This window comes from Mauremys reevesii, linkage group 11, assembly GCF_016161935.1.
Source record: "Mauremys reevesii isolate NIE-2019 linkage group 11, ASM1616193v1, whole genome shotgun sequence".
NCBI lineage: Eukaryota > Metazoa > Chordata > Testudines > Geoemydidae > Mauremys > Mauremys reevesii.
Genome location: NC_052633.1, coordinates 7,495,520 through 7,511,279, shown reverse-complemented (window position 1 = coordinate 7,511,279; position 15,760 = coordinate 7,495,520). Strand labels below are relative to the sequence as shown.

General features: G+C 44.1%; 1 long non-coding RNA gene across 1 annotated transcript; it reads left to right on the top strand.

The window, feature by feature from the left end:
- Positions 1-245: 245 nt before the first annotated feature.
- On the top strand, positions 246-7,312 carry LOC120374951. Its single transcript, XR_005586363.1, has 3 exons — positions 246-288; positions 5,930-6,090; positions 7,008-7,312. It is a non-coding gene; the product is annotated as an uncharacterized LOC120374951 (long non-coding RNA).
- Positions 7,313-15,760: the final 8,448 nt, after the last annotated feature.

The following is a 15,760-nucleotide window of genomic DNA, read 5'->3' as shown; positions in this document are numbered from 1 at the left end:
TCCAAGCTATCTGATTTGTCCAAATGAAGAAAATATTAGAATCCCAAGATAAAATAGGCGCCCTCATGAGTCATGAAAATCCATTTCTTGATTTGATACAAATTAACATAATGGGTTATGGGGAGGGGAGCTGACGTGAAAATGCCCTGGCTTTGTCCAGGGCTTTGTCTGTGACATCAGCACTAAGGCAAGGCATAAAACAGGCAAACAGGGGCTCTTTGGCTCACAGAGTCCAATCATCGGAAGAAGGAAGCAGCATCGCACTCCAGAACTCCTGCTTGACACACAGTAAGTACTTTAGCATGTCTGTGTGCCAGCCACACTCTCGCAGCCAGAGGTAAACTGGAAGGGGTTGGAACTGCAGCTTATTTGAATCCACTGGTTTTTCCCTCCACTCTTTGTTTGCTTGTGTGATGCGTTATCTTGGTGACGCAGCTAGGTGTTTTCATGCAGTGACCCTTGTGTGCTGTGGCAATGTGCTTGTTCGCATGTTTGAAGTTTTTGGTGTGAGTTTTTCTGCACATGAATGTCTGTGTACTATCCATCCATGTGAGCAGTGTTACACGTTCAGCAAACAGTATTTCCCATAAAGTGCTCTTTGCTGAAAGTACATGAAGCCTGCAACGAAAGGCAAGTGTCCATACACAATGCAAGCCTTTGAGCTTATATCCAAATGGCTTCTAATTCTGTTTTCCCATGACTGAACTATAACCATTACTACAATGTTGTTTGCATGGGAAAAAAGGTATTTTCTGTCGATTCAGTTCAGAGCCTTAGAATTTTCAAAAGGCCTGCAAAGGAAAACTGGCTTTGTCTGAGTCTGCAGCCGATGCTAAGAACTTCTGAAACAATACCTCTCATCCCTTGTAGGTTTTACATGCTCGGTTAGCTCCTGAATTCCAGGTGGTGGAAGAAAACAACACTGGACATGTTAGGCATCTAGCCTGTGCATTTATACTCAGATATTAACCTCATTGTTTAAGACCCATGAAACCTCTAGTAAAACCCAACTGGAAAAAAAAGTGGGGAAGCCAGAAAAGATTAAAATGATGTGTTCAGTTTGGCTCATATTATCACCCGCAAGGGTGTTGATTGTGCATGAAGTTATGCACCTGCAGCTGGGGTGCACTCGGTTTTAAAAACTGCCCTGTGTGTCTTAGGTCACACCTGCTTCCTTCGCTGACCCAGTTTTTGCATGAAGTTCCCACTGCAGATTGAGCCAGCTCTGGAAAAGCAAGGTGGAGTCTCTTCTATCTGTTGCATCAGCGGCAGAATTGCCAAATTCTGAACGTCCTGATGGCAGAATCTTTATTGCTGATGTAAAAAGCCCTTTGATTTTCAGAGCCTGGCTTGGACGTTCAGGTCTCACACTTTGCAGGGGGAAACGGCCTTTTGATTGAACTGAGCACTCTGCTCAAGCTATAACAGCCACAGGTGGCATCACTGTCAGTGGGAGGTCAACTATATGACACTTGAGCCTCCCAGGAGCCGTAGGAACTAGAAATGGGCTGGGTGGGAATGCTGTTCTTCCACTGATACTCAGAGTTACCACCTAAACGTCTGCACGTTAACTGGTGTCCCCGGGCCATGTCCTGCAGCAGTGTGGTGTGGACTGCCCAAAAGTCTGTCTTTATCCAAATGGGGCAATGGACAAATGCAGCAGAACATGCAGCCAGATCCCACTCTCATTCCTAGAGCATTGGCTCCAGTGGCCGTCTTTTAAATGTCCATACTCCATTTGAATGGTGAGGGCAATGCAGTGAGAGCATGCCAGTTGCACGGGGAAGCACTGGTGAGGAGTTTTGACTCCCATGCCCGGTATGTTCGGCTGCATGGATGCCATCACTTTAAACGAGAACGTAAGAAGCACAATGTAAATTGTGCCATAAGGGGTGTGAAGAAGCCTCAGTGCTCAGAGTCCGTCTCTCCCAAGGTGCCAGAATGCATCTGTTATCTGTAGCACAGAATTTCACATTTTAAAATGGAGTGCACACAGCGGCGGGTGCATAACTTCATGTACAGTTATCGCCGCATGCAGGAGAGAAACCGTGAGTGCTAAAAAGGAGGCGATCAATGGTGATATAGCCCAGGGGAAAAGAACAGGTGTGGATGGACAGAAGGTTCTATAACGATTAGCACATTTCCTTCCATTGGATATTTGCTGCTATAAGGTTCAAACTCAGCAGCCTGCAGGCAGCGCTATAACTGCAATCAGCTGGCCTTTCTGGTAAGAGATTGCCAAACAGAGTCACTTCGTTTCTACCTGGAGTCCCAGGGTGATTCCCGGCACGGGGAAGGGCTATGTGACTTTGTCAGAGTAAATCCCGCTGACAAATTGAAGCCACACACCAGCTCGGTGGTGGGAGGCATCGGAGTAAACGCAAATCCAGCCTAGGGCCGCCATCCACTGACGGCTCAGCCAGTTACAGGTGTGAGAGTCAGGGCTTGTGCGGCTCTGTCACGGGACTCCTCCTGCTCTCCTAAAGGGATGCTTCTGCAGCTCATAGGAATTAATGGTTTGCGATTCAGAGAAATAAGGAGGTGGCAAATAAGTGCTAGTCTAAACTAGAAAATTTACGTTGCTCAAGGGTATGAAAAATGCACACCCTTCCGCGGGTAGTTAAGCTGACCTAAGTTCCCGTGTAGCCAGTGCTAGGTTGCTGGAACCATCAACCTAGCTACCATCTCTCAGGGAGGTGGATTAACTACACCGATGGGAGAATCTCTACTGTCAGCATCAGGAGCATCTACACCAAAGCGCTACAGCGGTGCAACAACTCTGCTGCTGTAGCATTTCAAGTGCAGACAAGTCCTAAAGCACCTGACTTCCAGCCCTTCACTAAGACACCTGAAACCCTTCTTAGGATGCCCGCTAAGGGCCTGCTGCCATCCATGGAAAGACTCCCAGTGGGCTTTGGGCTGGGCTCGAGAGTTCCACTGTCTGCAGTGTCAGACGTAGGGGTGCAGGAGGAGTCAGTCTGACATTGTCTTCAGTGTCACTGGGAACTGCGTGGCTCCTTCCCCAGGCACAGCTTTCAGTAGGTAGCCGTCCCCACCGAACACCTTCATGGCATCATCCAATTACATGGATTTCCTAGCATGATTCAGACCAATAGTTTGTGGGTGTACAGCCCCGCCCACCCCCCAAGGATCTCAGCCTGCTTAACAAACGTTCATTAGGCCTCAGAACATGCTGCCAGGAAGTATTGTGATGCCTGTTTGACAGACAGGAAAGTGAGGACTAAAGAGAGTAAGGGCCTGGCAAGGGTCAGCGATAGAACCAGAACCAGAAAACTACCAGTTCTGGGCCCCAGCTCAATGGTCTCACCACTAGCCCATCCAGCTTCAAGTTCTGCTGGCCTTAGTCATGCACGTGGGCTCATTGGGCCAGAGCTTGGATCCCCTACAGCTTCCCCTATATTTTTCTAACCATTGCTTCATTAAATGACAGTCGGCCTTCCGTTCCCCCCCACACACACTCCCCAGCACAAGTTTCCTTTTTATTCACATCAATAAGAAATGCAGGGTTCTGGTCAAACACAGCCGCTTGCAGGGTAAGGGCCCAACTTACGACAAGACACACCAGAGAAAGTCAAAAGCAATCGAGCAGGCGTAGTAAACAATGTGAGGGAATGAGGTGATGGAACAACAGATAAGGTGACCGAAGGATGCATAGCCGATGAATGTGCACTGTAGATCGGTCTGAGTCTTACAAGATCAAATAAATTTTGAGATGCAAACAAATGCACAAAATACTCTGTGCGATCCCCACAGTCCATTAATGAGCCATTAGCAGTTGTCACCACCAGTGGCTTCGTGACACACAAGTAGGCCTTGAGGAGAAGGAGTCCTGGGGTGGCAGTTCTGAGGGCTAGTTGGGACAGGAACTCTCTGCACCTGGGAAGCATGTGAGAAGTGGACAGACAGGCCGACAAGGTCGGCATCGTCGGCAGAGTGGAGGCAGTAGGCTCAGACAAAAAGAAGCGCAGGTAAGGAGCCGAGCCATGAAAGACATTAACAGTGAGAACAAGATGTTTAATCGACTGCAGGGAAGCAGGGTGACGTGGTCATAGCTACAAGGTCAGAAGACAATCCCAGCCGTCAGACAGGAGGGAGGGGCTTGACCTGGCTGTCGGGGAGGCCTGGAAAGGAGGTTGCAGGATCGAGGCCAGAGATGACGAGGGCTCAGAGAGTTTTTATGGTCCTTGGTGCCTTCAAAATATGTAGCTTTTGGTGCAGGGCTCAATCATCTCCAGGGCAGAGTACTCTCAAAACTCTGGGCCCAGGGCATTCACTCACACCAACACCCCTGATGGAGGGAGCAAAGGTCATGGATCTCCCCAGTGGCTGCATTGCCAGGACTTCCAAAGTGAGCAGCTACTCCGCGGCTTTACGGATGGATGGGCAGCAGAAACGTATTAGCCCTGGCTGTGTTACATCTCTGCCATGAGCAATGCAAATGGGTGGGACAATGCTGGCCTGCCCACTGCACCCTTTCCCCCCCCCCCCGCCTGCCTCTACCCCAGCCAGCTCCTTGGACCCATGTCACAGATGCAGTTACCTGCTCAAGGCATCGGTGCCTGTGTCACTCTGGTGGTACGGCTTGCAGCCCTTTCACTGCCCTTTGCTGCCCTAGAGTGTTGCTGCCGCCGAAGCGCCCCCTTGTGGCCAGGGATGCCTCTGCAGTGTCTTGCCTCTAGCAGCCCCTTATGGGCCCCTTAAGCACTCCAGAGAGTCTTGTACCCAAAGCCGCCGGGTCTCAGCCCTGTGGCTCCTTTGCTTGCCCTCCTGCTCCTTCCTCCCTCTCAACCAGCCACACACCTGCCGCATCCTGCTGCCTCTTATGTTAAATCACCTGCATCCACTCAGGTGAGGCTCCTCTTGTACTCCGGCCTGGCTTAGCCCAGACTCCAGAACCCAGGCAAGCCGCCCGGTTACATGCCCACAGAGGAGACGCTCAGGTGTGCACCTGTGTGTGGTTTCACAGGTAAGTTTAGGTCTCAGGTTTACTTGCAACTCCAAAAAGGCAGCTACTCACTCACTGCTGAGAGTGATGCCAACTCTCGAGATGTTTTATCCAGTTTTCAGAATCCAGAGATTGCACGAGAGTCTTGGCTTTCATCAAAAATGGTTTTTCGCTCTACTGGCTGAGGAGAAAAGCTTGAAAATATAACCCACGTGCACTGTAGCAGCTCAGAAACCAGACTGGCAAATAAAAACAAACGTGTATATATATATATATATATATATATATATATATATATATATATATATATCATCATCTCATGATTGGGGGGACCTGACTCATGACTTTAGAATGGCTAAGGTGTGGTTGACAATGCTGATCATGCATCCGTTCCCACTGGTGCTGGGCAAAACACTTTCAGGGGAACCTTTTTTCCATTGGAAAATGCAGTTTTGTCAAAGTCCAACTATTTTACGGGAATGTGTCAATTCTGACAACATTTTGGATGCATAAAGAACCAAAATGAACCGTTTTGACTTTCTGGTTTCGTTTCGATAATGTTGAAGTGGTTCATTTTGATAGAGTCAAAACACAGCGTTTTGAATCTCCTCATTTTGATTCGTTTCGTTTTGACTTTTATATTAAACCATTAATTTTAATGTAATTAAGATTGATAGTTTAATAGTGTGTATTGTTTTGACATTAACTAAACAAAACATTTTAATGGTTCCAAATTTAAATTTTTGGAATTTTTTATTTTGTGGGAAATTTCAGCTTTTCAGTCCAATTTGGAACAAAAACCCGTTTCAGAACGTTGGCACTTCCATGTTTGCTCCAGTTTCCCGGGAACAGCTGTAATTCCTGTTATTCATTGGGTGTCTCTCCGGAGAGTGGATTGATTTGCTCACCCCACCCCCACCCAAGATGACGTCTCATTAACTCTCCTGGTCTCTGTTTCTGCAGGCTGGACTCACACCTTGCTAAATTCCGGCACCAGCCACAAGCCTTGGGGGAGCTGAAGGGAATGAAACTGCTGGCTGCCTGCTTCATGTACCTGCTGCTCACCTGTCTGGCCCTGCCCAAAGCCGAATGCCGACTCCACGAGCGATCCATGGAAATCAGGAGTAAGTCCCTGTAACTGCAGCAGCCAGGCCAGCTCCTCAGCTGGTGCAGACTGGCACAGAGCCACCCCAAATGGCTCTGCTGCCCCCCACCCCCGTTATCTCTGCCCTCCCCTAGATAATTGGACCCAGCACAGAAGAGTCTAGGAGGTCGGTGACGGTATCAGTGGGTGGCATGGCAGGGTCAGTGTTTAATAGAGAGGCTTCTCCTGTCTCTCTCCCATGGTAGCCTATGTTCAGAGCCTGGTTTAGTCACAGGGTGGAGAGTCTCCAGAGCGTCCAGGCGTTGAACAGCGTATAGTGCCGAGGTGCAGGAGCAGCGCTGTGTGCGTATGAAGCCTGCCCGCACTCAGAGCAGCTCAAGACGCTCTGCCTCCTCCCTGTACCTCCCCGTGCACACTGACCGCAGCCGGGCGTGGGCCAGGCATGGCAGGAGCAGGGTCTCCTTGCACACATGCACACAAATGTGTAAGGACTTGTCCCAACCTGACCCCAAACACGTGGGGTTGTTCAAATTCAGCAAAAGTTTTTGAAAAGGCCTCTGGGTTAAGGCTGTCATTGCTAGCCACAGTGTGCTCGGGCCTGTGTAGCAGCGCCCTCTGCCGGTGAACGTGCAACATTGCGGGTCACTGCAAGGCTAGAGGCTGCAGCGTGAGATGGCTGAGTTTTCTGTCCTTTCATTATCTAGGCTTTGTTCTTGTCTCTCCAGAATCCCCCTCTTGCTCCGTATAGCTTCCCCCTCCTGCCTCTGCATTTTCCCTCTCATCTTCTGCAACCCAATCCATCCTCCCCCTCACCCAGCCACTCTGCTCTGGCTCAGTCCAGGAGCTGGACTTCAAAACGGTCCTTTCGAGGGACTTCAGACACTCTAAAACAATTCCTTACATCTTTTCACCCCCGTCCTCCCGCCCACCCCGAAGGCCGTTCTCCCCAGCAAGGCCTACAAAGGGCCGACAGACGGAGTTTCCTGGCCCAGCCGCGTTGCAGATTCCATGAGCCAGGAAAAGTCTAGAGGAACTTTCCAGACAGCAGAACTCAAAAACTTGCAGTTTTTAATCAGCCTGTCCAGCAAATCTCTTCCTACAACGTGTGTCACGGCAGCACCCGGTGGCACCCGACGCAATCAGGCCGCTCTGTGCTAAGCGCCAGGCACACCCCTGGCAGTAACAGCCCTTCCTGAAGGAGTTTGCAATATAAACACACAAGACACAGGGGCGGTGACTTTCTCGAGGTGACAGGCAGGGTTAGAACCCAGCTCTCCTGACTCCCCAGCCAGGGCCGGCTCCAGACCCCAGCACGCCAAGCAGGCGCGTGGGGCGGCATTGTCCCGGCAGGGCGGTGTTTGGCTCCGGCGGACCTTCCGCAGTCATGCCTGCGGGAGGTCCACCGGAGCCCGGGACGAGCGGACCTGCCGCAGGCATGACTGCGGAGGGTCCCCTCTTCCCGCGGCTCCACTTGAGCTCCCGCAGGCATGACTGCGGTGGGTGCGCTGGTCCCGCGGCTCGGACGGAGCTCCCGCAGGCATGCTCCACCGGAGCCGCGGAACCAGCGCACCCGCCACCGGAGCCGCGGAAACAGCGCACCCGCCGCAGACACTTCTGCCCCGGCTGCGGGACCGGGGAAGGGCGGCGAGCGCGCCGCCCTGCTTGGGGCAGCGTAATTTCTAGAGCCGCCCCTGATAAGGAGGAGGGCCTTTTAACCCTCTGGGACTGACTCCTACCCACCTCTTGCAACTGTCTGTCCTGAGTTTATCACAAGTTATATATTGCAGAGAGACAGAGCTGAGTGTTCTCCTTTAATATGATTTGTAATTCTTCAAAATGCTCTTCACTGAATTTCCTCTCTACAAAAAATTAAATCAATTTTTAAAAATAATTCAGCTTTCCTGCAGATAACTTCTCAGTCTGACTTTTACCTGTGTATTTTTCTTTTCCTGAATGATATCCAGTATTCATTCCAATCACATCAGTTTAAATCAGTAATAATATTGTAGATATTATTGAAGAGAACGATTTGCCCCTTGCCTGTATAGATGCCAAGGAAGTCAAGCTTTTCTTCTACTCCTATGGCGAGAAGTTTCTGTATAGCATTGTGATGGTGTTCTTTGGTTTCTATGCTAATTCTCAGTCCTCATTTGTATTTCTGTATCAGACTCAACACTGTGGGAAATGCTCTTGAGCAATTTGTTTTCTTCAGTCATTGTCTTCTGTTCCATTCACCCCTGGAGATTGAAAGGAAGCCTTTGACAGGTAGACAAACCCCTGTGGGGAAAAACAATCCCTAATGTCAGACTGAAGTCAGCAGTTAGCCAACTATAGTAAATGCAGAGAAAGAAGAGAAACAGCAAAAGAAAGACATCTGAGAACTACTGGTATTCAGACACAGTATATGAGACAACTGTCTGCGTATCAACTTACCCGAGGGTACCATGGGTCCTGGGAGACTTCCATATTGTTATCTATATCTCTCCCTAAAAATTCTGAGCTGCAAGGTGGTATTTCCTATTGAGATGTCAAAGCTACATACAGAGCTTTAATTACCTTTGGCTGCAGTAATTTATGCCATCCAAATAAAAACATTATCAAAGAAGGCTGCAGTCACTAATCTGAAGGCTACTCAGGAAGCTGAAATTCATGATTACTCAAGGATTGGAATAGCTTGTGTGTTTCATAAAATCATAGAAATGTAGGGCTGAAAGGGACTGCGAGAAGTCATCGAGTCCAGCCTACTGCGCTGAGGCAGGGTCAAGTAAACCTAGGCTACCCCTGAGTTAGGTGTTTGTCCAACCTGTTCTTATAAACCTCCCATGATGGAGTTTCTACAACCTCATGTGGAAGACTATTCCAGAGCTTAACTACCCTTCTAGTTAGTAAGTTTTCTTAATATCTGACCTAAATCTCCCTTGCTGCAGATTAAGCCATTACTTCTTGTCCTACCTCAAATGGACACGGAGAACAATTGATCACAGTCCACTTTACTGACAGCCCTTAACATATTTGAAGACTGTTATCAGGTCCCCCCCTCTGTCTTCTTTTCTCAAGACTAAACCTTTCCACATAGGTCAAGTTTGATAAACCTTTTATCATTTTTGTTGCTGTCCTCTTGACTCTCCAGTTTGTCCACATCTTTCCTAAAGTGTGTTGCCCAGAATTGGACACAGTACTCCAACTGAGGCCTTACCAGTTCTGAATAGAAGTGGGACAATTACCTCCTGTGTCTTAAATGCAACACTCCATTAATATACCTCAGAATAATATTAGCCTTTTTTGCAACTGCATCACATTGTTGACTCATATTCAATTTCTGATCCACTATAACCCCCAGATCCTTTTCAGCAGTACTACCACCTCACCAGTCATTCCCCATTTTGTAATTGTGCATTTGTTTTTTTTGTTCCTAAATACTTATTTTGGTTGAATTTCATCTTGTTGAATTCGGACCAAGTCTCCAATTCATCAAGGTTGTTTTGAATTCCAACCCTGTTCTCCTAAGTTCTTGCAACTCCTTTCAGCTTGGTGTTATTTTCAAAATTTATAAGCATACTCTTCACTCCATTATCCAAGCCTTATTGACAATATTGAATAGTACTGGACCCAGCACAGAGTCCTATTGACCCCCATAGACATGCCCCCCATTTTGAAGCAAACCATTCTGAGGGCAGTCTTTCAACAACTTGTGCACCCACCTCATAGTAATTTCATCTGGACTGTATTACCATAGTTTGCTTAAGAGAATGACATATCAGACTGTGTCTAAAGCTTTACTAAAATCTAGATTGTACCACCTCCACAACTTCCCCTCATCCACTAGGCCAGTAACCGTATCAAAGAAAGAAGTTAGTTTGGCATGACTTGTTCTTGACAAATCTATGCTGGCTATGCCTTATAACCCTATTATACTCTAGGTGTTTATAAATTGATTTATTTCACTTGTTCCAGTATCTTTCCAGGTATCAAAGTTAGGCTGGTTTGGAATTAGTCAATCTTTTCCACTACTTTGATTCATCTCTGAAAGAGGGGCTGGTTTAAAAATATGTAAATAGGGAGAACCCGGAGACAGAAGCAAAAGGAATCTCAACTTTTTTTTTTCACCTATGGCGAAATTCAAAGCCCAACCATTTAAGTCCCAAGCTTTTATTTTGGACCTCTCCAGATTTTCAAACAGCAGCATACTGGACAGCATAAATACCACCAAATCCATGGAGAATCCATAATGCCTGTGCTTTAAGCCAGCCCTGAACTCAACACACATGTGCAAATTCAATAGCCTACAACTGGACACAGAATTGTGAATTTTTGTTTTTTCATAAATATGGTTAAAATGTTTTTTCGGTAAAGGTTTTTGCAAAAAAATTGGAGAGAGACAGACACTATTAGGGCATCTGATTCAGCATGAAGATACATAGAAAAGAAGCAAATTTGTCTACATCAGAATTCGCTATTAGAAATAGAACGGTAAACCCAGAGGCCCTGATCTCTCCGACATTCAAGGAACTTGAATAAATTCCAGCAATTTCAAGTTTTGCATTTCAGAAATAACATCACCTTCATTATTTTCTAATTCACCACTCCTAAGCAAGAAGAATTTAGGTCAGTGTTGAGTCTGAGTTACTGCTGATAACTGTCACCAAATAAATCTCTGCCCCATATTTCATTCTGTATGAAAAATAAATGTGCACGGGGCCAGGAAATTGACAATCTTTCTGAGACAAGAATCTGTTAGCAAATGTATTTGCATTTTGAAATTACTTTTGAAGAAACAGTAATGGACTTGCCACATTGAGCCTGAGACACAGAAGACAGCATCAGAGGCCCAGCCATATTAGGTTGCCTTGGTCCATAATATCTGTACAGTGCGTGTGAAGTTCATCTTCAAATAATAGACAGGTGTGTTCAGTAGCTGTGGCATGATTTCAAATGTGCAGAACATGAGAGGGATCCTAAAAATGAAAGGGATAGCTAAAGGGTTTATTAAATAGTTTGCTTAAACCCTAGTTTGCTATTTTAACCATTTGTAGTCTTGCTACCATAGGTTCAGTCCCTTTTAAAATATGAGTATTTTCTGTAATAGATTGTCAATATAACAGTAAAAGGTACCTAAGGCATGCGCCTTGGAATACATTTAGGATATTGTAATGGTTCAAACCAGTGGTGGGCAACCTGTGGCCCACGGGCATGTGGCCCATCAGGGTAATCCATTGGTGCGCCACAAGACAGTTTGTTTACATTGACTGTCTGCAGGCATGGCCGCCTGCAGCTCCCAGTGGCCGGGAACAGCAAACTGATGGGCTGCGTGTGGCCTGCGGGCTGCAGGTTGCCCACCACTGGTTCAACCCAAGGCCAGTAAAGGTATCTGCTCTCATACTATTGAAGAGGGACTCTAGATTTTTAATTGTTGTTTCCAGTGTTGTAGTATTAGAGAGACAAGGTAGATGAGGACGGTAGTATCTATTATTGGACCAACTTCTGTTGGTGACAGAGACAAGGTTTTGAGCTACACAGAGCAGTTCTTCAGAAGTTGGGTCCAATAAAAGACACTACCTCACTCAACTTCTCTCTTTAAGACGTCTAAGATGTTTGTCCATTACCACATCCTGATCAGCAAAGAAAACAAAAGAGTTAATTGTTTTTGGAGTCTGGAGAGAGGTGGAGAAAGACTCCAGTTCAGCCATCCATCTCTAGTCATCACAGCATTTAAGCATATGCCTAACTTTAAGCATATGTTTAGATCTTTTTTAGGTCAATGGGACATAGGGACATGCTTAAGTGATGTCCTAAATATGAATGGATACAAACATGTGCTTACCTGCTTGGCTAAAATGGGGCCGAATTCTGAAGTACATTGCCATGTAAGCTTTAATTGCTATTTATATGTTTAGCTCTCTCTTTACAGCCCATCACTACATTTTCTCTGTTATATGCAAAATATATAGTGGTTATATTATTATGCTGAGCTTGCCTAATTGCTCTTTCTGCATAGTTATTAAGGATAAAACATAAAAATTATGAAGAATATCTATGTTCTTTCAAGTGCACATCTGTTTCCTTTCAAGTAACAAAAGTGTCCAAGATACCCAAGTATATCAGCTAATTTTCAATTCATCATTTTTTATATATTATTTGTTTGTTTGTTTCTTGTATTCAGAGTTCAGAACAATGCAGGGCTACTATTGTACCACTAGAAGGAGCAGTTAAGCAATTTAATTATAGACTAGTCTATTAGTTCTGGTATTTCTTTGTAGAAAAGAAATAAACCAATATGACTCCAAAGGAGTGAAGGTAAGCCAAAGTATTTTGAACTTCTGTGTATATTTTGAACTGGCACAAATCAAATAAATGGTTTAACTTGAAAAATCTGTTAGATGTTCCACTTTGCCATACAAATTAATGTTTAGGATAATCTCCCTAATCTATCTACCTACCCACCCTTAGTGAAATCCTGGTCCCATTGCATGGGAGTTTTGTCATTGGAACCAGGATTTAGCCCCTAGTCTCCAAAGGGTTCAGTGTGGTCAATTTCTTCATTACCCAAACTAAATTTTTGACTTCTCACATTTACTCCCTTAATTAAATTAGTGACCATTCTTTTCAGTAAAACCAACATGGCTAGTGTATGATGTACTTTATAAATTAAAGTGGCTACTACATGTACTTTTAAAAATAAATGCCATAAAAAACTTTCCTTTTTCTTCAGCAGTAGTAGAAGGTTGTAGAAATATCCAATTACCGGTATTTGCTTTTTAGAACAAATCATTAGTATGTATACAAAACTGCCTTCTCAGTAATCACATTATTTCTTTTTAAAAATATACAAATTTATGCTTAATGTTTATTCTTCCCAGTTACACTACAACAGAAGCAGCCCTCACCCCACCTCTCCTTCAGCTAAGATACAAATTGTCTAAGAAAAAAGTTCTGTCAAAAATGTGTGAAATCATTTGAATGTGGAAAAGGATAGTTCAGTTTTTCAAATTAGGGATAATTGAATGCAGTTTGTTAGAATGTCACCTTAAAGGCACATGACCAAGTGAAGAGGCATATTTTTAGCTTCCTAAAGCAAAGCAATCCCTTGAATCATTTGAAAGAATTGATTTCTATGTCTTTTATTATCACAGAGCTGTAAAAGTTAGAGATGAAAAAGACCTATTAGTTCATCCAGTACCCTGCAGTATATTGTCAGTAATTTTTTCCAAGCCAATTTTAAATGACTCATGCAAAGACACTTCAACTCTTTCTCTTGGGAGGCTATTTCACAGTCTAATAGACCATAATGTTAGGAATTTTTTATATATTTTTTTCTTTCCTTTTGCCAGACCCATCCCTTTACTTCTAGTCAATAATTCCGCTTCCTGCTTGGGGTGAAGTCCTGGCCCCATTGGCATCAATGAGAGTTTTGCCATCAAATGGGGTCATATAATAATTATGTGTAAGTTTAGAAAGAATATAAATGTCAAAGGTGAAATTTAGGCCCCTTTGGTCTTTTATTTATAAACTGTGACTTTTTAATAAAATCTGAACTCAGATAACACAAAGGACTTGTCTAGATTAGGAAAATTTTCACCAGTGTACCTAATTAGGTGCAGACCCCTAATGTAGACAAAGGAGCTTGCAACAGTATAAATTAGCAGGGTCAGTCACACCTGCTCTCCACTAGAGCAGAGCTGCACACATAGAGCCTTAAAAACACAGTGTTTTCATTCTCAATATTGAGGATACAGACCCCAGGGAGACAGGCCAGGAGATTTTGCTTTTACATTTTGTCCCAATGGCAGCTGAGAATATGTCTCCTTCACTAGATGAACAATACTCTGGGAAGCTGACTTTTTACCGTGTGGAACTAAGAGAAAGATAGGAGGAAACTGTGATGGCCATGACTGCTCAATAATGCACCTTGTAGGTGTGGTTTGGAGTTTTAGGGAACTATACAGAATGTCCTGTGCTGGTCTTCTGAGAATGTTGGTATTGCACCATAGTGGAGAGTATTGTTACTTTTCCATAGACAGTAAGCTCATTGGGGCAGGGAGTGTCTTTTGCCATGTATTTGTACAGAGCCTAGAACAATGGTCTAGGCCTTATCTTTGTTTGGGTTTCTAAGTACTACTGCAATACAAATAACTACAGCGAATCAAAACATTTCAATCAAACTTGATTTTTAATGTGAAAAGGCCTTTGTTTGGAAATGAAAGGATTTTTTTTATTTTCTCAATGAAAAACTGAAAAATAAAACCTTGTATTTATTATTATTTTATTTTTTTAAGTTTTCGGTTTGCCATAAAAAAACAACCAGAACATTTCCACAAAGTTTTGGGGAAAAATGAAAAATTGTCACTTCTTTCTAATGCTTTTTCTGAAAACACTTTTTCATTACCAGCTCTTCAAATAACCTATTATAATATTAATAACACTGTTGCTCATTTCTTTAGCCAGGGAAAGGACTAGGATTGCAGCAGGACTGTCACGAGACCCATCTATATGGCTGCCTCAGACAAAGGCAGTGGTGTATCATGAACAGGATTGAAAAAGCCAAGTCCTGTCACTCTCCCATTAGGATGTGCAGCCAGGTATAACACAGTAATGAGAAGAAGATAATGTGCTTCATCCTAGGAAAAGAACACGTCATGGTGCAAGAGAGAACGGCACAGGACTTGCTTTGGGGAAAGCTTTAAAGTGCATGGGAAGTACAACTGTGCCCCACTTCAGAAGAAGAGATTAAAAGCAGTTCATTATGTGGTGTGTAGAAAAATCTTCAAAAGGCTTAAAATTAGCCTTTGATGTCAGCTTGATGGAAAAGCCTTTTTCATTGTATCTGCTTTGTAATCTTTCAGCTGTCTTTCTGAGAGGCTATGCTTCATGCCTTACTGGTATGAAACTGTAATGACACCCTACCATTGGCCACCAAGTAGGAGCGAACCTGTGATCAGAGCTGTTTGAGTAAGGGATTTTTGTTGTTCATTGGCAATTCTGAAAAATATGGGAGAAAAAATGTTTGGGGTTGAAATGAAATTGAATTTATTTAAAATTGTCAGTGAATGGAAAAGTGAAAAGAAATCCATTTTGAGTCCAACAAAATATTGAGTTCAACTAAAATAAAATGTGTTTATATTTTGCGTGTTCTTTTACACTTTTTAATTTTTAAAAATAAATTTGAAGGGAATTTCTGAAGTCATTTTGAATCCAAAAATCAAAATGTTTCATCTTGAAAATGCCAAAACAAAATATTTAGGCTCTTTCAGATTGTTTTGGGGAGAGGCTCTTCTACTCAATGAAACCCAAATGAATTCATGAAATGAAGTTGCCAAATCTGCATTTTTTGCTGAAAAATAGTTTTGGATGAAAAATTTTGCCCAGGTCTACCTGTGACTTTCCATGCCAACAAGTACAGGCCTTTCACATGAGCTAAAGGTGTAACTCCACTGGCTGTTATGACAGATATGGCAATTTCCTGTAATCTCTTTGGGAGATATTATTTAATTACATTTAAGTGTCTTTGGAATCCATTGTATTATATGTATTATTGTGGGCCTGAATGATGAAAGCTTTATATTGAACAATCTGGCTTACAAAAATGAACTTTTTGGACAATACAAGTGAAGTGGATTTCCTGAGAACTATCTAGTGGGAGGTGAATACAAATCCCCCACCCACCCCATCCTGCCACTGGCTATGCAAAAACT